Source organism: Balaenoptera physalus (genome assembly GCF_965194825.1).
Source record: "Balaenoptera physalus genome assembly, chromosome: 10".
Lineage (NCBI taxonomy): Eukaryota > Metazoa > Chordata > Mammalia > Artiodactyla > Balaenopteridae > Balaenoptera > Balaenoptera physalus.
In genome coordinates this window covers 94550980-94578732 of record NC_138889.1, presented here as the reverse complement: position 1 = coordinate 94578732, position 27753 = coordinate 94550980, and the positions used below count along the sequence as shown (strand labels likewise).

Here is a 27753-nt window from a genome sequence, read left to right as displayed (position 1 = left end):
GGGCCTTGAAACAGGGTTATAGAGGTCAGCACATCAAACCAAGATCATAACTGAGGCACGTGCCCTGATAAGTTACCATCTGCTGCTGTCTGCTCCTATTATCCCTATTCTTTGAAAACAAAAACCAATAATCAATTCATCTAGCCCCACAGTTTCTACAGCTTTTCTCCATGGTACCTTGGAAAATATAAATTAGAAGCGAATGGAGGAAGGAAAAACTCTCTATTCTCTATTCCATTGGGCTATTACTTTTAAAATATAAGATCGAACTTTAATTTATAGGTGAGAGTTCTCCAAGGTTTAGTTTCTCCTCTCCTTCCCTATATTTTTCTCTCTCATTATAGATTGATGATGGTGAGCAATAGAGTTTTTCTCAGGTATTGAGAAAAAAAAAATAGTCAGTAGAAAATGAGGATTTTTGTCCAGCAGGAGTTGGAATGGGAGAGAAAGTTCTGGTTTTAGAGATAAGGAAAATGAAAGTAATAAGAAGTACCTGTTCCACCACTCCCCAAACTTCATTTGTAGTCACTTTTTGTGTAGGTCATTTAAAATCCGTATATTTGTATCTCTATGTGTTTCTCTCTCTCTCTCTCTCCCTCTCTTTTTTGAGAGGGAAAGCAAATAATCACACACTGGTTGAGGATATATTGGTTTGAAACATGGCCAAAGATAGATATATTTATCAAACATAACCATTTCCATACTTTAAAAATTGGTCTCTGGAGCTACAGCAAATATCATGTGTGATTTACTGTACAAAGAAATGAGAGGAAGTAAGTGCAGCAACCTCTGGATGCCAAATATCGTTTATAAAGATATTTATAACTAAAAAAAGATCTTAGGGATCAAATTAGTGTCTTCAGAATCAGCTGGGAATCTTTAAAATATTAGTATATCTCAGCCTCATCTCTCAAAACTCTGATCAATCAGTTTGCTGGAGGGGTTCAGACTTGCATATTTCTTTAAAAAAAATTTAAAGAGAACTTGAGTAATTGTGATGCAAACTCAGAATTGAAGACCGCTGATAACCTAACTTTTTCACAGAAGGGGAATTGTGTTAGTTGTCTATTGCTGCGTAACAGATTACCCAAATTTAGGTGCTTAGCACAGCATAAATTTATTATCTCACAATCCTGTGAATCAGAAGTCCAGGCACAGAAGAAGTGGTTCTCTGCTCATTGCCCAACGAGGCTGCAATCAGTTTATCAGCAGGGCTGTGTTCCTTTCTGAAGCTCGGAATACTTGTCCCAGCTTTTGTGGGTTTTGGTCAAATTCCTTGTGGTTCTAGGACTGAGGTGCACATTTGTTACTGGCTTAGCTGAGGGTGGCACACTGCTCCTACAGGGCACTATAATCTCTTCCCACGGGCCTTCTTATAGATGCCCTTACGGACCATCTTACAACATGGCAGCTATGCCTTTAAGCCCAGGAGACTCTCTTGCTACATCCTACTAAGATACATTCTGTAATGGAACGTAATCACAGAGTGATTGTCCCATCACCTTTGTCATATTCTGTTGGCTGAAAGCAAGTCTCAGATTCTTCCCACACTCAAGGGAAATGGATTATATAAAAATTTGATGCATCAGGGTCACCTCAGACTTTGTCCTCCACAGAGAACTAAGTTCCAAGGAGCTCAACTGACCAATTGAGTTTGTATAACAAATTGGTGCAATATGGATATTCTTATTAGTCTGGGTGGTCTTTCAATAGCAAACAAAAGTAAAAACAAAATCTCTCTCTCTCTTATTTTTTTTGAAATACAGCATTCAGGGTTAAATGCTGATATAGTGAGCGTGTGTTTCTGCATTGAGCTCTCTGTAGAATGTGAAAGCACCAATTTATGAGTCTGCTCATTTTCCTCTTATCATGTAGGTAAAGTATTTATGTAAAAATACTAAATAGTTAATTTACAAAGAGCCTTTGGCCTTAACATATAGCAGTGGTTTGGAAAATACTACTTTCTGCTAAAGTCTGATTTTTGTGGAGAATGCAACCACATTTTGAAGAGTCTGCACTTGTGACTGAAATCATTCATGTGGTAAACATTCCAGCCTAAAGGAAAGTTAAGTATTTGGCAAAATCCATGGATGACAATGTGAGTTGAAGGCGTTTTCCAATTTTTAGCAGTCATATAGCTTCTTAAATATTTTTGGAGTTAGCATTTCACAAATATGTGGAGGCACCTCAGGAAGAAGCTAGTTATTCTAACTGACCCCTGGCTAAGATAACATATACAAGTCTGAAATTCAGTTGATTACCATCTGTTTCTAAATCTCTAAAGAAGTCTCCTAATTTTGCAGTTGGGAAGTTCTTTCCAATATCTTTTTTTCTGTTTAAAATTATTCCATCTTGACACACCAATAACAACCATGGGCATATGTTGAATGTATTTGGGGAGGTATCAGTTTTTCTATTGCTTTATTAGCGCATTGAAATACAGATGCTATGATTATAACTAGTTAGAATTCTCCTCTTGCCCCAGGTGCAGTTCCCAAAGCTAGTTCATCTAATTTCATTAAAAAATTATTTTTGAGATATTGCAAGCACTCAGGTATGCTGATACAATATTGTCAGATATGCTTTATATTCCTTTTTGGGAAAGAAATATAATTTTGTAGTTACAGATGATTCCTTATTACCCCAATCATGACCTGCTGTCCTTACTGGATAAAGATAACCAGGCTAGAGATAACTAGTACCTGCAGCATTTGTGTATTCTCGCCATGTATATTGTTATACATTTACACAGTATATATGTATCTATAAAGGCATATAATATTATTTTATGTATTTTATGCTTTTCATTTGCATAAATTTTATAGACATACTTTTTCAACTTGCTGTTTGTGCTTAATATTATAATGTGATTCATAAGGAACTAGTTCATTTATTTTTATTATTGAATGGTAGTATTCTGTTATACAAGTCTAACATTAATTATCTACCCACGTTTAATTGGAAGACACTTAATTATTTACCATTACTCATGATTATAACAAATGCTTCAGTAAACATCTCTGTAAGTGTGTCCATGTACTTATGTGGGAATGTTTCTCCAGGAAAGTTGTATTTAAACTTGTTGTACTGTAATCCCACAGAAGTAAATATATTTTATTTTGGGACCCAGGACCTGCACATGCACATACATACCTATATATGGAAAGATACTTACCTTTACCTTTTCTACATTCACATACACAGGCATGCACACACTTACACACACACACACACAAAAAAAACTATGAATACAATTTACTCTGTTATTTTATATTCTATCCTGTTGTGGATAAATTAAAGTGGGTAGAGATTCACTAAATTGAATTGTCAATCTCTTAATGGGTTATAATCAGCAATTTGAAAAATGATGACATAGGCTATATAACTAATAACAGAACTATTATAGAAAATGGGCATCTTCAACTTTTTCATGTTGCTCTTTAAAGAGTTAAAAAATTTTACACTCTCACCAGTGGTTTAAATAAGTTTCTATTTCCTTATATTTTGTTTTCTTCTCAGTTCCCCACATCTTGCAGTTTTTTTTTTAAATTGAGATATAACTGACAAAAAAATTGTATATATTTTAAGATGTACAACTTGATATGTTGATGTATCTGTACATTGTGAAATGATCACCACAATCAAACTAATTAACATATCCATCACCTCATATAGTTGCTATTTTTCTCCTCTTCCTTTCTTTCATTCTTTCTTTCTTTCTTCCTTCCTTCTTTCCCTCCTTTTGTTCTTCCTTCCTTCCTCCCTCCCTCCTTCCTTTCCTTCCTTTCTTCTTTCCTTCCTTCTTTTCTCTCTCTCTCTCTCTCTCTCTGTCATGAGAACACTTAAGATCTACCTTCTTAGCACATTTCAAGTATACAATACAGCATTGCCAACTACAGTCACCACTCTGTACCTTAGATCTCCAGAATGTATCCATCTTGTATAACTGAAACTTTGTACCCTTTGACCAACAACTCCTCGTTCCCCCACCCCACCCCCTTGGCAACCACCATTTTATCCTGTGTTTCTATGAGTTTGCCTATTTCAGATTCCACATATAAGTGAGATCATGCAATATTTGTCATTCTGTGTCTGGCTTATCCTCATTTTCTCAGACTGTCCTTGTCTGGATTTGGAGAGATATTGAGATTCTCTGAAAGACTCCTGGTTGGCTTGCACTGAAAATGTGCATAAACCTTGGAACACAATGGGAAATAGAATGTGGAATTCTCTACCTATGGGTAGCGGATATTTCTTTAGTGTGCCTCCCACTTTCACTCCCAGTAACATAAAAGACAATGAATCCAGGTCACTGGGTTCTTCTCAACCGTGGCTTCTTTACTTTACAGAAACTTGGCAGAAATGACCAAATTCAGGTTTTTCCAAGAGTAAAAGTGGAGGTTGCAGGAGTCTACATTCATTCACTTATACCTTTAATCTCCTATATATATTTTCCACAACTTATTTGTAGGTCTGTTATTAAGCCAGATTGAAAGCACCCTACCAGAAGTCAAATAGTCAATCTCACCAAACCTCAAAAACAGAACAACTTTGGTGCCTGACATAGTTCTTTGGGGTTATTTGTACCTTGAAGGTTTAGAAGAATCTGACTATAAAATCATTAGGCTTGATTTTTGTTTGGATTGGGGGAATCGTAAGGGGTGATAGTGCTCATTGAAGAGTATATCATTTACTTCCAGTTCAGCTTATTTAATGGGCATTAGTTTATTTACATTTCCTATATATTCTTTAGTCAGTTTTGGTATTGAATATTTTTCTTAAAAATTTTCTTTTAGTAAGCTTTCTAATAGTTCGGCATAAAATTATTCATGGTGCTCTACTACAATTTTTAAATATCAATTTTATTTCTAATTATAGCCTGTTGTTTCTCTGAGTTATTTCGAATGTTTCCTTTGCATTTTTTTTTTTCCCCATGGAAACAGTTTTGCTATTGCTGAAAATCTCTGTGGTCCCTTTGTCCTTGTTGCTGTTTTCTTTCATTTCTGCACTCATCCCAAACTTTTTTTTCCAATTGTTTTTCACATCTTCCTTTTTTAAAAAAAATCTAACTTCTTTAGTTAAATGCAAAGCCCACTAATTGCTATATTTCTTCCCTTTTAATATATGTATTTAATTAAAGCTCCAATTGTCATGAAAGGTAGTCTTATCATTGCATCCCCTAAATATTAAAAGTATACTGAACTCATTGTCGTTCAGTTCCAAATATTTTATAATATCAAGTATAATTTCTCTTACTTTACATGAATAATTTAGTTGGTCAAAGTGTTCTATATATGTCAGTTAGGTTAAGTTCATTCATTGGATTCAAATCTTCTATAAACTTGACATTTTGATAAGATGAAATCGTCAGCAGGATTGGAACTAGTTTTAGTTTTGCTGAGAAGCTCTATGTTTCCTTTATAGTTCCTGTTCTTATGTTTATTCATTTGTGATATTATCTTGATGTTTTTCTTTAAGTGACTAAGTGAGGTATGTTAAAAATCTTCTGCTATGATTAGGGGATTGCCGGTTTCTCCTTTCAGTTCTGTCATCTGTAGCTTTATATGTTTTGGGGCATGTTATTGACATTAGGTGCATTCAGATTTACAAATGGTATACCTTACAGTTATATACCTACCTTCAGGCTTTGTAGAGATTCCCTCTGCTGCTAGAGTCTTGTCAGCTTCTATTCAGATATGCATCATTTTATTTAGCTCATCCCACTTGCTAGATTTCCTTCTTCATTTCTTATATCTGACAGTTCCTCCTCGACCTTATCTTTTCTTCATAGCTGTGTATTTGTTGTTGTTGTCTTTCTTAGACTCATGTCCAACATTTCTATTTATTTTGTAATGGGAAGTGTGTCCAGGTTAGTTCAATCTCTTATCAGATCAGGGATCCAAACCTTAATAACTTACCCAAAGTAAGAACTTACATTCTAACTAAATAAATCTGATCTAAGGGATTCTTATTTCAAACAAAACAAAACAAAACAAAATAAAAGCTTTATTGCATTCTATTTGTAAGAGATCTAATTTACTAAATTATTTCAGAACTAGCCATTTTTACTACTATTACCACTACCAGCAACATCTCTTCTACTCTTTCTACCTAAAGCAATAATAGCTAATAGTTAATATTTATGCAGTACATACTCTGTGCTAGCTACATTTTAAACTGCTTTACTTGTATTAACGCCTTACTTAATCCTCACACAAATACTATGAAGTAAATGTTATCATTATTCTCATTTCACAAATCAAGAAACTGAGCAATAGAGGTTAAATAACTTACCCAAGATTTAATTGTTAAATAACAGAAGCAGAATCTGAACCCAGATATTCTGGCTGCAAAGACCCCTTTCTCATCACAACACCAAGACTGCATTTAGACTCAAGCAAGAGGAGTCCCTGCCCTGGGCCCCATTCTTCAAAAATATCCAAACAGGATTTCTCCAGTCAATTCTCTTTTTACAGACATGGACTTCATGGAACTAAGGGGATGTGCCCACCTAGAGCCCCAGCCGTCTTCTTGACTTTGACTTACTTAATACCTGGAATCGCCTACCTAGACTTGTTTTCAGCGTCTGCATGGGTCTCTTCCCTTAGTGTGTCCTCCAGAGAGCAGACCTCACTACTGTAGTGCATATCTGTAAGTCCAAGGGTGGCTTTGTGTAGGGTATGTGTTTGGAGCTCAGACTGCAGGCTCAAATGTCGACACGCCTGCACATGAGGTCCCTTATACAAAACCGGACTTAACAGGGGTAGGAAGTTGGGGGTGGGGGTGTGTGTAAGGAGAGGGATGGGCAGCAAGGGCTGCCTTTCCCTATGCTACCTCATGCCAGTACAAAACTCTAAGGCATCTGAGAATTCTAAGTTTGAAAGGAATCATTGAGGCCATTATGCAGATGATAAAATGGCTATCTTTAACAGTATCTTAGCTTTATTGGTAACTTTGAAATATTCAATTATTTGAAAGTTGGCCTCCATTCATTGGGTAACTGCAAATGCTAAGAGTGAGGCTGTGTAAAACACATACTGCCTATCCTTGGACTCGCCTCTAATATGGGTGCTTCATCATTCTTTCCTTCAACCAGATTTAAAGAGGTGACTCCCGAGTATGGATTCCTTTCTTTGCTGCTCTCTGAGAATTCTCTGGTGTCTTTGTGCTTGGGGTTTGGGGTTGGGGTTGTGTATGACAAGAAGGGGTCATAGTTGACACATAGACGATTAACAATCAAACTCAGAAGATTGCTGTTTTATCCATATGTTGCCTAACATTTAGTAGGCATTCCAAAAAGGCATTGTGGATTAGTGAAAAATAATAGCTACCCTTAATTTAGCATTTATCTCATGTCAGAAGTGGTGCTTTTTGCTTTCCATAGGTTATCTTATTTAATATTAAAACAAGATTTTTAGGAAAATACCATTATCTCCTTTTGCAGATGAGGAAACAACTCAGAAAGTAAACTATCTCAAGGTGACAAAGTCAGTGATTGCCACCTGGATTTGAACAAGGCCATATGACTTTCTAATGAGTGCAGATGACTGTAAAGTTATTTGCTTCTACAAGAATGAATGAATGAAAAAAATACCCATGATTTTCCTTAAAGTCAAGCTTATCCTGAAAACCTAGCTGAACCAGTTGTTGGATGTAGCATAATCATATACCCTGCACATCTTATTTTGATGTTTTTCTGGGCAGGTGGGACTTGAACAGCTAACTAGAGTACCATAAGCATATTTAAACTTAGATTTTGTTTCAAAACATCAGAAAATAGAAATGAATGAAAGATACTAACATCAGTCTCTTTTTTGAAATCAATATATCAGCACATTTGTTATTGAGTTATATGAATTGTGATTATTTGTCATGTTTCTGATTGAAGATATCAGATAGAATATTGTCATTATAAATATAATAACTCAGTTCTTGATTGTATGTTTATGTCAAAAATCCCATTGAGATTTGGAATGCTGATGACACAAATACAATAAAAGATCCCTTTATTCATTTATATTCAATAAAACAATATTAGAAGATGATACATTCCCTCTTCCTGATGGTTAGCACTTTGGGTCTCATGATTCTCTATTAAATTTATTATTTGTTGGAATATAATTTGCAAAGATTCAGTCGTTAGCATTAGTGACTCTGCTTTGGCTTTCATTATAAAGTATGTGTTTACACTTAAGTGGTGAAAATATATATTTTTGGAATAATCACAGTAAATGGGCACACAGCAACTGTCAGATTTGAAAGAGGGGGTGGTCAAATGTGCAAGAGAGGATAGCATGTATTAACATCAGGCCTTGAGCCCTGTGGGAGTGTCAGTGTTTTCTGGACTTTAAGAATCAGGAGAGAATCACTGCATCTTCACCTCCCTTTACTCTTGCTCTGTGTTGTACTCTGCAGGGTCGACAACATCATGTGGCAAAATGAACGACTGGAGAAAGAGAATTGGGCTCTTGTTAGAGTGGATCCCTAAGACAGATCTACAGCCAAATGGGAAGGGGATAAGAAGAGTTCTAACTATTTATGAGCTTAAGCATAAACTGGTGTTTAAGCAGTATGATGTCACACTAAAAGCAGTTCTTTTAATTCTCATATCAAACGAGGATGGTGGGTAGGGGTGGAGGATAGGTGCTATAAACCCTATACTAGAAGTCTGAAGCCACATCTGCCCCCTGTCGGACTCCAAAACTTTGCTCTTCCTTTTATATGAAGAACATATATAAGGAATAGTTAATATTTTTCCCAGCCTAGTATTTACTACAAGGTAAATTCCTTTATTTTAATTATGTGGTTTAGTTTTTAGAGGAAGCACTAGCTCTTTGATTCAGACATATGGAAAGACCACAGTGATTGAGTGCACCTAAGGAAATATCAACTTGCAACCTACTTCTGTCTGAAAAATCTGACTTTATCATCGAATATATCTTAACTTTGCAATTTTCCCTTAACCCAACTGTATTAATATCATAGATATAACTGGTTACAAGACTAAATGGTAGCTTCCCTATTTCCTTTAGATGCGACATTATTCTCTTTGAAGCATCTTACTTTGTGTAGAAAGTATTCACTTTAAACACTTAGAGATATTTACATGAGCGGAGTCCAACTTGGACCAATCATTAGACTAACCATTTTAAAGAGAAAATACCTGTGGTGGAAGTAGAAAAGAACATGGAGGCTGATGTAAGGTCTAGGTTTTAACACTTGTTAAACAAGTAACTAGATGTGTGGTCTTGGTCATGTACCTTGTAACTTCAGTAAACATCAGCTTGTAAATGTTTAAAATTATGCATTCTAGATAGAGACTTTTAAATTGTCTTGAGTATTATATGGGACCACACACACACAAATATTCTTTTACATTGTTTTTCTGGCAACTCAGAGGTAGCCAAATAGAGCTTGTTAAAGGAAAACAACAGCAAAAATATTTAAAATGCATAATGGTGGGAGATTATGATTAATTAAAAAGTTAAGTTTTTTTTAGAATGTTTTTTTCCATCAATTCATTTTAAATACAAGCTGCAATTCAACATTGTTCAATTCGCCAACCTCTCTGGGGGCATTCTGTTTTCCTGGCAGAAGTTCAACAAATTTGGTGGCCTCATGATATATGGATTGTATTTTAACAAAGAGATCAACATCTCATCCAAGTACCTTTGACTCTAGAGGGAAATAACACTTTTAGGTGGAAACCTTCAATAGACTTGGACATCCGCATAATGACTGAACTTAGCATAGGTTTACATAGAACACAGCTCCATTAGAATTTTGATGGCTTGGAAAGGAACAGAAGGTTGTAAATTTCCTAAGGGAGAGTCTCTGGAGGGTGTGAAGACCTGAAACAAAATCAGGCCAATGTGACAGGTGTGTTGTGAATGGCTGAAAAAATAGAAAAACCCATCATCACAGGACAAATGTGTTGCATTTTTCCTAACAAACAGTGACCCATTGCAGCTTGTGTGACACGGTCCTCTCACTTTTTAAGGGTTGCTAATAACTGGTAGGCTTTCTCTTTGCTGCTTGTTGAGAGGTGATATCGTATAAGCCTATTCATTAGATACCTATGACCTCATAGAAATACCTTTTCCAATGGAGAAGAGGAAAAATCAGGAAAGGGAGAGGACAAAAATGGGAGAAGAAGGGAGAGTAGAGGAGGGAAGGGAAGACAAGAAGAGTTGGGAAGAGGTGAGCAGAAAAAAAAAAGGAAAAGAAAAAAGGAAACTATGGGATCTGCTTGATTTTACGGTTTAGCAGTCGTGAGGATGTAGTCTCAAAAGTTTTTAGACTGTGGGACTATAAGCAGATAAAAGGTAGTTTAATGTGCCCAAGCTTCTGAGATCTGCCCACATTTCCAGCCACACTCTGCAAAGGGGGATAATAAGAAATCACTGCTGTCCTCCTGTTGGTACTGACAGTAGGAACTTATACCTGAATTTGTGAGCAAAAGGTGACTTAAGTGCAACACTGTCCAGGACAGTGGGTATCTGAGAGGTCGTCAAACTTCATGGGCAGCAGTAGAACATAGACAAATGCTTCCCAAAACTTTCACCACCAAAGACTCCTCCAGCATTTTCTTTCTATCCCATGAACCCCATAATTTGATTTTTTTTTTCTACTGAACAGAGTCCATGGATTTAATGGCACAGTGTGTTATTCATATTCTTATTAAGCAGTCTGCTATCTACTTCTGTTGTCACTCCAGACTGATATTAGAAAACATGGTTGCCTCTGAGTTGGTTTAAATCCAGCCACAAAGACACTTGATCTTTTAGATATCCCTTATCTTATTGTAAATGATATTAGTCACTGCTTCTTTTGAAATACTGAAGATAGTGCTGGGTATTGCTTTCGTAGGAGATTAGTAAACATATAAAATGATAATATTAAAGTAGAAAGGGAAGTGAATTGAGACAGAAAACTTCAGGTCATCTGGAGGGAAAAATAATGAGGTAAGAGAGGTTGGAAAGAGACCCTGGGGCTCCCTGCTGGTCTTAAGCAAGTGTTAATTTTCCCCTCTCTTTTATCCCTGCTTCTGACAGATATGTGGCCCATTTTCCTAGCTACTAGTCCCAGATAAGTGGAAAGATGTATGAGAAGGTAAAAGCGATGGATGTTGAATCAGACCCTGCTCCTTGCTGGGTGAGAGATTTAAGAGAATCCCTCTGTTTCCCCGAGCTCTGCTTTTCCAGCTATAAAATGAGGCATTTGGGCTATGTGATCTTGCTATCTCTTTCTATTCTAACGTGCTGTGATTTTTTTTTTAACATCACTTCTCTAAGCCTCATTTTTCTTATCTGTAAAAATGGGAAGAATGTCTACATCACAAGGTGACTTTGAGTATTAAAAGATAGCAATTGGGTATCTTTCCCTATACAAATCTACCTGATTCCTGAATTTAGTTATTAAGAGTTCATAGCATGAGTTCAGATAGTGAGAAGTACCACACTGTTTGAGTCTATTTCAGTTCAGTATTTCATATACTAAGTGGTGAGTTTTCGATAGTGAAGATTTATCAAATGTTTTTTGTTCCTGGATGTCTTTGGAAGCGCCTTACACATAGGCAACCCTCAATAAAGATTTACTCTGGTCTCCTTGACCTTGAGGATAGAGACAGCCTTGTTCAGCTTTGCACTCCCAGTATGTAGCACCGTGCCAAAGAGTCAGGAATTCCCAGTGGATGTTTGTGACCCTCAGGCAAATCATGTGATCTTGCTGGGTCTCAGTTTGGCTGTAAAATGTATTCAACAATATCTACCCCCCATAGAGTCTTATAAAAAATAGTAAAAGATCATTTCAAAAAAGGTAAATTCATGACTCTCACACAGATATAAAATGATCAAGTGTAAAATATTTTACATAACTCATTAATCAATGAAAGAACCAGGAGTGTTACAACCAGTTAAGAGAAAAATCCAAAATAAAGACACATTTATAGATCAAGAATATTGAAATTAATGTGCTAAGGAGGTAAAACTAGCTTCTTGCACAGTGAAGAGGGAAGTCAATTGAACCTCTACTAGACAGAATAACATTTGACTTTAGAGAAGAATTATTTTGTACTGCTAATAGCTATTTATATTTTACAGAGTTGTAAATTCTGTAGAATTCTTCCATAGAATCACATAAACAGAAAGGTGTGCTGTAGACAATGTATATAGTTTTCCATTGAAGCACAAAATTTTCCCCACATAAATTAATTAGATAATCATGTAAATTACTTAACTGCTGCCTAGCACACAGTGAATTTCCAATAAATGATTACTTTTAAAAATTGTAACAATGAAATAGACTGTTTTGTAGATACTCAATAAATTGAATCAGAACTGCAACTCTAACAACGCCTTAGTCTATTTCTTAGGTTTGTTATTTGTTGTCTCATGTAATTCAGGGTCCTCCTCCTCTTTTAAAATATAAACTCTACTATGTTTCTTTAACATGTGCCAAGAAGAGTCTGCAAATTGCCGAACAAATTTAAACATTTCTCTCTGCGTTAAATACAATACTATCCTAATGGGAATTCTTACAATAACCCAGAATGACAATAGCAAAACCAAGTTCGAGGCAAACGTAACAATGGATGTTTATTCATATGTTTGTGGAAGGAAGACTCCTCTGCTGTCACTTTTGTTTAAGCAACAGTTCAAAGTGTTGAAAAGGGTAGTCTGTTTTATGGAGTAAAAGGAGAAAATACTGAGGCTGTATCTAATTGGCAAGTGTTCTATTAAGATGGAATTTGGGGAAGTGCGGGAGACTTTCTAATTGATACATTTGACGCCAGTTCTTGGTTGGCTAAAGGGGACAAGTAAGAAATTTGGGGTTCAAAAGAGTAAGGATTGTTTAGTGTGAGAGCAGAGGGTTTTCTGTGGCTATTTCCTAGAACAAGAAGGTGTCCATGGGGTTCTTTGTTCCTGTCATAACGATCCTTCTAGACTGGGAGGAGAGAACCACTATGGCTGATGGTTTCTTAATATAAACCAGTTAATACAAGTGAGAGTTCAAGAAGTAATATGGTTTAGATGTGCATGAAATGATTTTGTTGAATTTAGTTAAAAGAGCCCCATGAATCCAAGATAGACATTTGAAATTTCAGGCCAAAACAGTTGTGATGGGGGAAATAAAAATCATGTGGTTAAAGAATCTGACCATAATTATATGATACATAATGACATGAAATTTAGTATCAGTTTTTCCTTGGAAGTCACCATAGCCCAATGTCCAAGCCACTCTTTTTCTTTTGTCTTAAGACAGATTCAATGCAAAAAAATGTTTTGATATTAATTATTTAAACAAAACAAAACAATAATTGATGGTCCTCTCCCACACCTGTGATGAAAGAGCAATGAATTCAGCTTAGCTATTCTTAAAATCTGACCTCCCCAATATGTAAGTCTTTCCCCTATGATCTGAAAAATGAGGCTAATAAAAACTTGCCAGACAGAGAATTATAGGTAGTAAGTGCTTAGAAAGGTGTTTGTACTAATTGAATAGTATTATATGTACATATATATATATATATATATATATGCATATATATATGAGTGTATACATATATAGTAACTAACAAACAAAGCCCCAGGCCCATGGTAACTTCTCAAATGTTAAATTCCTTTCCACCTTCTCAGAGCATGCAAGAATAAGAAATTTTTAGTGAAATGTATTATATTGAGACTCTAATCAATAAACTTTTATTAAGCCTTTGCCACTCACCTGGGCTTCTACTAGGTGTTAATTGGAGATACAAAACCACATTAACATGCAATATTGTTTTTAAAAGAGAAATTTTTTCTTCCTAAACCTTTCTGTTTAACAAATAATAAAATGTTCAAATATTTTTAGTGTGAGTTATGGGCGCTATAATCTAATTGATCCTCCAGCATTTATTGAGCATTATATATTCCTAAGTATATCCTTTTTTTTTTCTTTTATATAGGAGTTACTGGAAAAGCAGAGATAACCTATGTAGATTAACAATATGGAAACATCCTGAAACCACTTTGGAGTCTCAGTAAATTGACTGGATTCAAGTTTCACAAACAGGGAAACTGGCCCATGGACAATTTGCTACAGGTAAGTGAGAGGTGTAATTTACTTCGTTAGGATCTTTCAAAGATTCACTGACTGTGGGGTTCTTAATTACATTTCAGATGATTGTAATGCTCGTTCGGTACAGCTGACAGCTTCTCTTCTCTCCCAAACGTACACATGTGGATGCCATCATATGGTTAAACGTCTGGCCATTTCATCTTGTTCATTTGGGCTTCAGTCAATTACAAAAGGAGGAAGCAGGGGGAAAAAGTACCCACCTCATAAAACTTTTACTAGTGGTGATTTATGCGGAGGGGTGCGAGTCAAACTGTTCCTGGGACAGATGTTTCTTTGCACTGCCCGGGGAGTTGAAAGAGCAGCAGATTGGTCTGTCCAGGATTCAGAATGAAACAAGCAGACAAATGGTGATGCCCCCCTCCTTCTTTGAAACTGGGGCAGCAGTTCGCTCATTGATATGGAACAAAGTGTTTAGGAAAAGTAACTGGCTTTTTATTCTCCCTTTGAAAACCTGGTGAGGTTGGAAAGCTTGATGTGGTGACAGCATGAAAATATTTTCTCTTGGGCTATTGCAAAAGCTGAACTTGTCTGAATGAACCAGTGGGGAAGAATGAAAGTCTAAGTGACTCATACAAGTGGCAGTTTGTGGGCTGAGGGCACGGGCTGTGGCATGGTCCGTAGCTAAATGTTGTATCATCAACAATCAAGGCTGCTTGAGCCTAGAAATAGGAGCTGTCCAGCTCTGCGAAATGGAAGTAATCTGTTCATTCATCTGTGGCGTTTCACTGTGTTGAGGAGAAAAAAAAGTAAGATCAAGTCATAGTTCTATCAAGCTCCATCTATGGCAAGGGAGACATTTCTACTTGTGATTTTAATTGGCACATACTTACTTGAATCATTCCTACTGTTTTACGGGTGAAGTAGAAATGTTATTAGAACCTGGCACCAGGGCAAGAGGAATTGCTCTTACATTTTCCTGTTAATATTTAGCTCTCTCCGGGTTGCTTGTATAACAGCTGTCTGTCCTGAATTCATAACTGAAGAGCTTTCCTGAAGACAAGTGTTCTTTCTTGCATCAAGTGCATCACATTGTGTAGATTAAGCTAAATAGAAGACATGTTATCTGTCTTCTGGGAAACCACTTTGTTTGGAAAGTCGCATAAGAACATAGATATGGAGGTGTTTTCTAGCATGTAAAGTGCTCTTTAAAGATGAGGAGGCGATGATAAGATAAAAATATGGTAGCAGCCCCTCAAGAGGAACATGAATCAACAAAGAGAGAAAAAGACCTGAAGCTCTTGTTTTTTTGTTCATTTGTTTTCTTGTTTTTTTTTAAAGTATATGTGATGGTCCCCTTTCTTTGCCTTATATCTTAGTCCTTCTATTTATACAAAAGGGAGGATGTTGTTTTCTTTTACTTCTACTCTTGTGTTTATAGGGAAGAAAGACTCACATGGGTGACTCAAGTGAAAAGAGAATTATTCTGTTAACATGTGTGGGCTGGAACTGAAACAGAATTTGAACAAGAAAAAGAAAAGACAGTTCTAGAACCTTCTTAAATGTCTGTACCATTCTCATAAGCAACAGGGAACTTATCCTTTTTGCAATTCAACTTCTCTCTGAACATATATTCCATTCCTTCCTCTCTCTCTCTCCCCGCCCCCCCCAACTCTTCCTCTCTGTCGGCTTCTGGTTGCTTTTTTTACCCCTCTTTTGTTTGCTTCTCTCATAATTTTGCCTTGCACATAGCTTATCATGGCCTCTTTGGCCACCTCCCATGTATTCAGCTTCAAATCTTGCTGCTAACGGCCTGCCTCTGTTGGGTTACACTCAGGAGACAGAAACCACACTGGTTATTTTAAGAGATAAAATGTAATTTAAGAATGATTTACCAGATATCGGAGAATTAAAAAGACGAAAAGGGTCACTGATAAGTCATAGAGGTAGAAGTTGCAGGAAGTGGCTACTTTGGCTGCAGGAACAACAAGCAAGAGTTTGAGATGATTAGAATTTAGAATATTGGAGGAGGGGCTTTACAGAACTGGAATTTAGCAGTCTTGGGTAGGGGTGTTGCCTGAAAGCTACAGGAACTTTAGAAGCTTGGGAAGGGAGGACTCAACCTTGCTGGGATTAATGTCTCTAAGAAGAATTATGCTAGCTAGCTGGTGTAGTGCCCCAGGAGCTTAAATTGGCGACCGCAAAGATCTGGGACTCAGAATTTTGTGAGGAATGGTGTTGAGACAATGTAACAGCCCGACGAATTAGAAGCGAATCCACAGGCAGAGGTGGGACCACATCTCTGAGGAAGGGATACCAGGCAGCTAATGCTGTTACATCACTTGGAGAGGGGGGCGATTAGGCTGTTTCTAGGTGTGTAGGAAAAAATGCAAAATGGAACCAACTGTTGTGTGGGGTATAGGTCAGGAACAGTTCGCCCTCCAACTTTCCGGTCTCCCTCTAGCTCTCTCTGTTGGCAGAAGTAGGGAATCAGGTGGCAAAGGGGAACTGTGCTTTGCAGAGACCCAGGCTCAGCATTTCAAAGCAAGATAGAGGAGGATGGAGGATGGATTTGAACTGAGAGATAGCAATTTAACAGTGAGCACATAGCTTATCCCTTCTTTATGTGTAAAGGTGTGCGTGTGTGTGTTTAAATTTTCAAAAGCGAGACTCTGATTGGCTTGATTCGTCTCTTCACTGAGGTGACAGATTTTGACTTACCTAAGATTTGCCTGACTTTTAGTCCAGTGCCGCTCCTGGCTTAATTGAGTGGCATCGGATGGTGGATTATAATAGAATGCAATGGAAAACATTCCTCTTAGGGCCAATAATCTCTTTTTCTGAAAATCAACTAAGGGCATTCATGTGATTGCTATGTAGTACAGATGTAAAATATGTAAATGTGATATTGTTAATGACTGACTTTTTAATTAAGCTTTTTAATTGTGAAACAATTGTACATTAACATGTAGTTTTAAGAAATAACATGGAGAGACCCCATGTCCTCTTCTCCCATCCCCCCCGATGATAATATCTTACAAAACTATAGAACAGTAAATAAGACAACCATGATATTGACATTCGTACAAGGAACAGAGATTTTCTGTCACCACAAGGGCCCCTCCTGTTGCCTTTTTATAGCCACACCCACTTCATTCCCATCCCCAACTTCTTCCTTAAGCACGAGCATTTCCATAATTTTGTCATTACAAAAATGTTATGTAAATGGAATCACACAGTATGTAACATTTTGGGACTGGCTTTTTTTCACTCAACCCAATTCTCAGAAGATTCATCCAAGTTATTGGGTGCATCAACAGTCCCTTTATTTTTCCAGCTAGTAGTATTTTATGGTAAAGATATACAACAGTTTATTTTACCATTCACCTTTTGAAGGATGTCTTGATTGTTTCACTTTGAGGCTATTACAAAGTTGCTAGAAGCATTAATGCACAGATTTTTGTGTAAACATAAGATTTCATTTCATTGCTCCAAAGTGCAGTTGCTAGATTATATGGTGGTTGTATATATAGTGGGTTTTTTCCAGCTTTATTGAGAGTTAATTGACACATAACATTGTGAAAGTTTAAGGTGTACAGTGTGATGATTTGATACATATACAGGCTGTGAAATGTTTACCATAATAAGGTTACTGTTGTTGTGGTGAAAACATTTAAGAGCTACTCTCCTAGCAACATTTAACTATATAATACAGTGTTGTTAACTATAGTCACCACGCTGTACCTTAGATTCCCAGAACTTATCATCTCGTAACAGAAAGTTTGTACCTTTTGACCAATGTCTATTACTCCCACCTCCCACCCCTGGTAACAATTAATCTACTATTGGTGTCTATGAGTTCGATGTTTTTAGATTCCACATATAAGTGAGATCATACAGTATTTGCCTTTCCCTGTCTGACTTATTTCACTTAGCATAATGCCCTCAAGGTCTACCCATGTTGTTATAAATGGCAGGGTTTCCTTCTTTTTATGACTGAATAAATTTCATATATCTATATATGTTACACATAACATTTTCGTTATCCACTCATTTATTGGTTGACACTTAGGTTGTTTCCATATCTCGGTTACTGTGAATAATGCTGCAATGAACATGGAAGTGCAGATACCTGTTCAAGATAACGATTTCATTTCCTTTGTATACACACCTAGCAGTGGGGTAGGTGGATCATATGGTAGTACTATTTTTCATTTTTTGAGGAACCTCCATACTGTCTTCCATAGTGGCTGCACCAATCTACATCCCCACCAACAGTGCACCAGGATTCTCTTTTCTCCACACCGTCACCAGCATTTGTCTTGTTGGTAATAGTCAGTCTGACAGGTATACGGTAATATCCATTGTGGTGTTCATTTGCAGAGAAAAAGTTCTGAATTTCGATAAAGTCCAGTTTATCAGATTTTCCCTTTGTGGATCATGCTTTGGTGTCCAGTCTAAGAACTCTTTTCCTAGCCCTAGACCCCAAAGGTTTTCTTCTATGTGTTTTTTTCTAAAAATTTTATAGTCTTTATTATATTTAAGTGCATGACTCATAACCCATCTTGAGTTAATTTTTGTATGAGATGTGAAACTTAAGTCACATTAAAGACATGCTTATGGGCATCCATTTGCTCTTCTTGGCGTTGGCATCTATTGAGGTTTTCATCCATTTGAAACCTGCCTGGTTGTTGGTGTAATGAATAATTTGCAACTGATACTTGGATCTTTTGGGTATTATATTATGAGACTCTATATCTTATTTAAACCTTCACTTTTAGCTGCCTTCTTCTGATATTGCTTCAGCAGGGGCAAGGTGGGTAAATTACATCAGGTGGGAGTGGAAATTCATGTTCCTTACTTGGCCTCTGTTGACACATGAGTGGATGGAGCCTCCTCATTACTTCTGAGCGTAGGCATGAGTTCCAGCTCCCACTAGACATCCACCGATATGTCCCTGGCTGGGAGGAATAGGAGGGTGGTGTAACTGCTACCCATTTGGCCACCACTGACACTATGGGCAGAAGAGTGGCCTCGTTCCTGCTGGGAAGTAGTGAAAGGCCTGACTCTCCATAAGGCAAAATCTGATACATTTCCAGTATGTCAGGGAAGGTCCCCTGTTACTGCTGACTGGAGGTAGAAATCCAGGCTCCTCATGTCACCTCCACTAGCAAAGCAAGGGGTGGAAGGTGGCCTTGTGGCTACCTGGCAGACATAAAAGTTCTAGTTTCCTACTTGGCCTTCTCTGATACCACCTTGGTGGGGAGTTTAGGGGACCTTGTCACAACTTGTTGAAGGTGAAAGTCTAGGGCCCCATTAGGGCTTTCCTGGCTTGGGTAAGGATAAAGCAATATGTTTTTGGAGGTGTTCAGCTGGATAAGAGAGGAATTGTCTTAGAGTTTTCCCTGTTGCGAAACTGCATTTTCCTTGTCCTTAGGATAGAGAGAAGAGACTTGTGTTGTTTCTTTCTTTTCTTGTCTGTACCTGTCAGCGTTTCTGGGTTTCTGGTCTCTTCTACTTCAAGTCTGGGGCATATGAGGCAAAAGGAAAACCCAGGAATTCACCATCATGTCATTACTTGGCTCTAAGCTTCTTTGACAGCCTGTCTCCTACTCTGCACCTTTCAACTTCTTCTTATATATTTCTTTTAACATATAATGTCCAGGGGTTATAACTGTACTTAATGGGGTGAATAGGAAAATGTAAGTCTACTCTATCCTCCTGGAAGTAGAATCCTTTGGAGGCATTTTTGAAGATATTTCGATGGGTCCGCTTTTATGGTTAAATTTTTAAAATAATAATTCAGGTAGAACCATACAGCTGTAAAACAAAACAAAACAAAGCAAACAGACAAACAAAAACACTCAAGCTTTCACTAAGTCTGTTCCCCCGTATTTGGGTAGGAACACATGCAAACCCATCTCAAAGAGATGATTACTTTATACAGTAGAAGCTTACAAATAATTATTGAATTAAGGAATAATCGCTAAGTGAATTAATTTGGCACATTGTCTCCTACATGTGAAACACTATTCTAGGCACCAAGGAGGGCAGAGCACATATATATTTATGATATAGACCTAACTATCAAGTTATCTGCAAACCATTAACAGTGCTAAAATGGAAAGGCTACCGTAACTATAATATATAAGGTAGAAAGGTATCTTTCATCTCTTCGGAGCAAGGCAGTGTCTTGTTCATCTTTGCTGCTAGTGCCTATTGGAGCACATTACTCATCATACATGACTTGCTCTAGGCGTTTAGCAGACGGGGAGCGAGCACTTCAAACTGCTGGGAAATAATCTGTCCTGTATTTTCCAAAAGCTCGGCAGAAGGGGAGTTCCATAACATTACTAAGTAATGTATTCTCACACTTCTGCACATTCCTTTACCAAGTTAGAGAATTCTTTATGTGAACCCTATCCCTGCAAATGAACCGAGGTGCTTATTCTTCTAACTTGGGTAGGAGAAGAGCAGAGATAAGCATCATTCTTCACGCATATACTTTTAAATATTTAAGATCAAGTGCCCCCTCTATCTCATCATACATGCTCTAACTCTAAATACCAACCACCATAGCTTCATGTTTTTATATATATATACATATGATGGCGGTCTGTGAGTGAAGTGTCAATCCCACTCATCCCAGCACACACAAGAAAAAAACAAATAACTAAAATGAATAAAAAAAAATAGCAACATATGGTAACAAGATGATTTAACATCACTGTCCTTTAAGACAGGCATGAAATCTATCCTTAAACATAGCCCATGGAGAAGCTCTGAATTTCATCAATTTATTGTAATGTCTAACAGGCTGGGCATCACATAAACAATGGCTTTTCAGTTACCTAAGGACAGAACTTTATGCACACATATAAAAGTCCCTTGGCAGAAAGTCAGAATCACAGCTAACAAACTCTCTAGCATTTCGGTCCTGGACCAGGGGATGCCAGAGGCTTAGGGAAACCAACAAGAGCCCTGATGCTAGGAATCTTGATGGGACAGAAACAGTCATGTTTAATGCACGGCAAGGGGCCTCTTGCGAAAGCAAAAGAGTTCTACTCATCGTAGACAGATGAAAAGAGATCTTTCTGACTTATGTCATAGACACTCAGAGGACATAAACTTTGACTTCTGTATTTGATAAAGCAGCGGTAGCCTTAGGGGAGCTTTTTAAATATTGAGTATTTACAGGATCAAGTTTTAAAAAAAGCATCCTGGTTTTTGTTTGATTGGCTTTATCATAAAAATCTTGCTCTTTGGATGAAGAGCTCTCTGTGAGTGCCTAGTTCTGTAAAATAAAAGGAAAGAGCAAAGTTTGAAGTGGGGTGAGTTCTACTTTATATGATTTTCGGTGAAGAATAGGGATAACACATTGAACAAGAAAGATGATATTTTCACGTGGTACACCTTGTTTCTTGGAAATTCATTTTAATAGGTTCCTGAGACAGAAAATTACACTTAGAACTCACACCCTTAAAACTTCTAAGAATTTAGAACATTATGGCAGCATTCTATCTGTCATGTAAACTTTATAGTTGCCACAGAATGAAATGATCAGGGTGCCATATAGTGTTCAACATAGAAAATAGCCTATATTAGCAGAAAATTGCACTACTCTGTGGGTTTTAAAGTTTACAAAGGTTATTAGATTTAAAAAATTGCCCATGTATTAAGTTATTATTTCTTTTAAAATACATTTTGAAATATCTCTAAAAAATATATTGACATTATCATAAGCAAAACATGTTTTTATTATTAGAAACTTAGAAACAAAATAACAAGATAACAATTACTTTGTTAAGGAAAAGAGATTAAAGGCATCAAAAAGATGTTTGAGAGTGAGTGGCAGTTACTTCTTATTGCCATCATCCTGAATGTGATTCTGCAGTTTTTTCTGAATCTATAATGCAGATTTAGCCAACATTTCTGAGCTAGTTGAGGGCTGAGAGGTGGAGTTAAGAAACCCAGAGAACATCATCAGAGCGATTGCACTCTTGCCATATTCCAGCTTATCAAACATAATTTAAAAGTTTCCAGGTGTATTTGAAGCACTTTTGAAAGAAAAATCAGCCCATGTCTGTTAAGTCTCTATCCTGACTGTCAGATAAGTAAAACGATTATATCATTGGCAGTACCTCAATGTTCTCAACTTTTTTTTAAGTGACAAATGTGCTAAATATCATGGGAATTCCTTATGCTCGATTTGTCACATTTTACATCTTAAAGATGTAATATGGAGCTTAAAGCTCCATATTCATGGTGCAAATACAATGAAATATCTCTGCAGTAAAGCAAAATGTTTCACAGTGCACATTTACTGTTCACGAAACCAAACCAGAAACCAGAAATTTCAAAGGCAGTAAAACAATTTGGGACAAGCATTCTATTCAACTGAATGGTGTGCTTCTATTTCAGAGAGCAACTCCTAAATTGAGTGCCTTGCACAGAGATGGCACAGTGGTAACAAATTGTTGAATGAATGATTGTGTTTTTCATACACCTGAAAATAACAAGGTAGAACCAAAGGTGCGCTGTAAAACCAGCTCTCTGAGGGAAAAGAAAAAAGACAAGAAAGAGAAAAAAGCTCTGATTTGTAGTGTTTTCGTCTTTCTGGGGTGTAAATATTCCCCCTATGACCCATTTTAATTACCAATGTGGTGTCACTGAACACAGAGGTGGGAAAAGATGTCCAGAATGTTGTCTTGCAGGCTGGTACAAGCTGGCTCCAGTCCCCTACTGGTTAAGGCCCCTTGACTTGCATTCATGTGATTTGGCAAAAGAAAATCATGCCACCGATTTCCTGTTGGTTAATTAGCTGACTTGATTTTGATGTGGGCCTTTCACCAGTAATGATAATAAAGTGTTACTTTTTTCCAGGTAGGCTACCTGCAGGAAGAAAAGTTGTAAGAATACCTCCCCAGGAGTTCCCATGCTTTTGATAGCAAATAAAAAGCAAGGAAGGCCTTGAGGATTTTCCTGAAGTTGAAAAAGAAATCTCTTTAACTAGGGCCACCTACTTTGGGGCCTGGGCACTGTTAAGCATGCCTTGAAGAATCCTTATTCTTAGCCAGTCTAAGCTCAAAAACTGAATAGGAAAGCCTTAGGCAAAGCACGCTTTAGCAACATGGTATATTAACTCTTAGAATTTATAAAATCCTTCCAATCCCCCATGATGCTGAACTACTTTTGAAGTCAAGAAATTTAGTGCAATACAGAGTGAAGTAAGTCAGAAAGAGAAAAACAAATACTGTACGCTAACATATATATATGGAATCTAAAAAAAAAAGAAAAAGTTTCTGAAGAACCTAGGGGCAGGACAGGAATAAAGATGCAGACGTAGAGAATGGACCTGAGGATGTGGGAAGGGCGAAGGGTAAGCTGAGATGAAGTGAGAGAGTAGCATTGACATGTATACACTACCAAATGTAAAATAGATAGCTAGTGGGAAGCAGCCACATAGCACAGGGAGATCAGCTTGGTGCTTTGTGACCACCTAGGGGGTGGGATAGGGAGGGTGGGAGGGAGATGCAAGAGGGAGGGGATATGGGGATATATGTATATGTATAGCTGATTCACTTTGTTATACAGCAGAAACTAACACAACAATGTAAAGCAATTATACTACAATAAAGATGTTAAAAAAAATAAAACTAGGTATTTCAGGAAAAAAAAAGAAATTTAGTGCATACAAGAATAAAGAAATCTTGAGGTTGGTTTATGATTAAAACATCATTCATTACAGAACTTTATGGATCAGACTCTGAGCTGGACATTCTCACTTATGTTATATTTTTTATTTAATTCATGTGCCTTTACTCTTTCTGATAAAAGTAGAAATTCTTTCATTTAATGAAGATAGAAGAGGGCATCCCCAAAGTTATTTAAAATAATATTTTAATAGCAATAGCAGTTACCATCTGTTAAATGTCAACTATGTCCTAGACAGTTCACATTTACCATATTAGTTAATCCCCAACATTATTTCTATTTTATAGTTGGGGTAAATGAGACTGAGACTGAGAATGTTATGCATGAGGTCATGAACTAATAAAGAGGAGAAACTGGATCCCAAGTCAGTGTTCCTCCAAATTTATTGCTTAACATGTGTTAATTAATTCAGTCATTCCACAAATGTTTATTGAGCACACACTATGAGTCACGGACTCTTCTTGGCTTCAGGGATACAGCAGAGAACCACATCAATAGAAATTCTGGCTCTCACCGATCCCCATTTTAGTGGGCAGAGACAGTCAACAAGCAAATAAGCAAAACAGAAGAATATGAAATTAATGTTATGTTGGATGACGATAAGTTCTATAGAATACAAAGTAAGGAAGGAACATGTAGTATAGGTGTAGGAGTGCCTCGCAATTTTAAACTAATAATCAGGGAAGGCATCACTAAGAAGATGAGAATGACCAGAAGGAAGTGAGACACTGGGGTATGCAAATATCTGGGAGCAAAGAGGAAACGTGTGCAGAGGCTTTCAAGTGACAGCAGGCTTAGTGCATTTGAGGAACATCAAGGTTTACGGAGTAGCTAAACAGAAGCAGCCTCCGGAGAAAGTGATGGGAGTCGAGGTCCTAGAAGTGGGAGGTATGGGGGAGTATGCTCGACTCCTTTGGCTTCTGTGGTGAGTGTAGACTGGAGGGAGGTGCAGGTGAAAGAAGAGAGGACAGTCAGCAGGCTGTTGCGATAATCCGTGTGAAGGATGATAGTCTCTTGCACCGTGATGGTAGAGGTACAAGTAAGAACTGGTTGGATTCTGAATGTATTTTGAGAAGATATGATTTGCGGAATGATTAAAAGTAGGCTGTGAGTGAGAGAGAGATTCAGAATAACTCTAAAGTTTTTGATCTGAATAAACAGAAGCTTCCATTTACGAAGATGGGGAGGACTGTAGAAGGAAAGATTTGGGAAGAAAGAGAAGGAATTTGTTTTTCAAATGTCGTAAGATGGAGGAGATGCAAGAATAAAACAACATTATCTACTTCAAAGTGTAAGTTTCAATAAGTTAATCTATATAAAAGCACTATAAATGTTAATTAGCTCTTTTTCTTCATTCTATTCTCAGTTGTGTGATATAATTATGTCAAGACTAAGATTTAAAGACTGGTTATAATAGAATTGGTGGACTGTGGGCAAGATTTCATAAACAGAGAAGGGCCAGTTTCTAAACTTGGATTAAAAAATCAGAACAGGCTGATGTGTATCTGTGGGACCAAGTTTCTCAGAGAGAAGTAAGAGTCAAGAGAGATGAAGAAGATGGTATGGTTTGGTCCTGCTGAAGTCATTTTTTTTAAGACATGCATGTAAGAGTAGCTTGTATGCTGTAGACTTTTTTTTTTTTTTTAATATTTATTTATTTATTTATTTTTGGCTGTGTTGGGTCTTAGTTTCTGTGCGAGGGCTTTCTCTAGTTGCGGCAAGCGGGGGCCCCTCTTCATCGCGGTGCGCGGGCCTCTCACTATCGCGGCCTCTCTTGTTGCGGAGCACAGGCTCCAGACGCGCAGGCTCAGTAGTTGTGGCTCACGGGCCTAGTTGCTCCGCGGCATGTGGGATCTTCCCAGACCAGGGCTCGAACCCGTGTCCCCTGCATTGGCAGGCAGATTCTCAACCACTGCGCCACCAGGGAAGCCCCTGAAGTCATTTTTAAATGTCTATGGATATACATCTATTTTTTTCAGATTCTTCTCCCTTATACATTATTACACAATATTGAATAGTGTTTCCTATGCTATACAGTAGGTCCTTGTTGGTTATCTAGTTTATACATAGTAGTGCATATATGTTAATCCCAAACTTCAATTTATCTCCCCCCCCTTCCCCCTTTGGTAACCATAAATTTGTTTTCTATGTCTGTGAGTCTGTTTCTGCTTTGTAAGTAATTTCATTTGTATCATATTTTTAGATTCCACATGTAAGTAATATCATATGTTGTCTTTCTCTGACTTACTTCACTTAGTATGATAATCTCTAGGTCCATCTATGTTGCTACAAATGGCATTATTTCATTCTTTTTAATGACTAATATTCCATTGTATAAATATACCCCATCTTCTTTACCCATTCATCTGTCAATGGACATTTAGGTTGCTTCCACGTCTTGGCTATTGTAAATAGTGCTGCAATGAACATTAGGGTGCCTTTTTGAATTATGGTTTTCTCCGGATATATGCCCCGGAGTGGGATTGCAGGATCACATGGTAGCTCTATTTTTAGTTTTTTTAAGGAACCTCCATACCGTTTTCCATAGTGGCTGTACCAATAACTGAATCACTTTGCTGTACACCTGAAACTAACCCAACATTGTAAATCAACTATACTTCAATTAAAAAAAAAATATTTTAAAAAATGTCTATAGAGTCATTAAGAACAGAACCTGATGAATCTGGGTGAAGGAAAGGGTAATTGACTCTGGATACGATCCATGCTGGTCTGGGAGTCCCGATTTTAGTATCAGATTCAGGGTAAGGAGGCAATGACTCTCCTTCCTCAGGCACAAGTGCGATGTCAACTGAAGGTGTTATAGAGCCATCAGAGAAGATTGTTGTGCCTCAAAGCCATGTTCTCAGGGCACTCACTGCCAAACAGTGCACAGCACCTTGACTGAGAAGACTAAGTGGACATTTCCTGAGCAATGCGAGACATCCCAGACATTTCCAGGAATAACTACGGACATTTTCAGGAAGAAAGTGAGCCTTGGCCTCTGAGCAAGTTAGCAAGTATCTCATCTGGCCATTAACGAGGCATCATTTTCACTCTCTAGTTGGAGATGCCAGTGGTTATCCCTGCGATATGTTCTATATGATAGCCATTTCTCCAAGCAGCCCTGGTGTACTGGATGGTGGCCTGCCCATCTGGAGGCATTAGGGACTTTCGTGGGCACTCTGAAAGCTAAATCCAGTATCACTTCTCTATCCTGAGTGTGCTCCTTGTATGCCATTCTGTGGCTTTCTCATGCTTTAGGGCTTTAGATTGTTTTCCTTTATTTTCTTTTTCTTTTTTTTTTTTTTAATTATTAGCACCTTTAATTATTATTTATTTATTTATTTATTTATTTGGCTGTGTTGGGTCTTCGTTTCTGTGCGAGAGCTTTCTCTAGCTGTGGCGAGCGGGGGCCACTCTTCATCGCGGTGCGCGGGCCTCTCACTATCGCGGCCTCTCTTGTTGCAGAGCACAGGCTCCAGATGCGCAGGCTCAGTAGTTGTGTCTCACGGGCCTAGTTGCTCCGCGGCATGTGGGATCTTCCCAGACCAGGGCTCGAACCCGTGTCCCCTGCATTAGCAGGCAGATTCTCAACCACTGCGCCACCAGGGAAGCCCCTTGCTTTATTTTCTGAGATGCCATTCCCCATGTCTTTATACTCATGATTGCCCCTAAGATGATGCAGTTTTCCCAGCTCTAATTTTTCTTGCTCTTCCTGTAAAAAAGATTCGGTGCTCCCACCTGATCTTCCCTTGCCTGTGTGCTATATTCCTTGGGCTGAGTGCCTTGGGCTCCTGCCATGCAGACTACTTCAGCTCTTCCATGAACCTGTTTTCCACAATGAGTAGAGACTGTTGGCAGCTGGCCGTTGAAACAGATGTCGTGCCTGCAGGGAGAGTGCTTCCTTGGGTTCACTTCCACAGCATAGCTGAGCAGTGAGTGCCAGGCATGGACTAGCGTGCTTTCCCTGGGGGCAGGGTCACC

At 37.8% G+C, this 27753-nt stretch overlaps 1 protein-coding gene across 10 annotated transcripts in view; it reads left to right on the top strand.

The window, feature by feature from the left end:
* The window catches only part of LRRC4C (leucine rich repeat containing 4C), a 1215963-nt gene that overhangs the window by 703140 nt on the left and 485070 nt on the right, over nt 1-27753 (top strand). For all 10 annotated transcript variants that reach the window (XM_082410489.1, XM_082410488.1, XM_082410491.1 and 7 more), the window contains one exon: nt 13946-14082. The gene's annotated coding sequence lies outside the window, so the exon portion shown is untranslated. The remainder of the gene's footprint in view (nt 1-13945; nt 14083-27753) is intronic.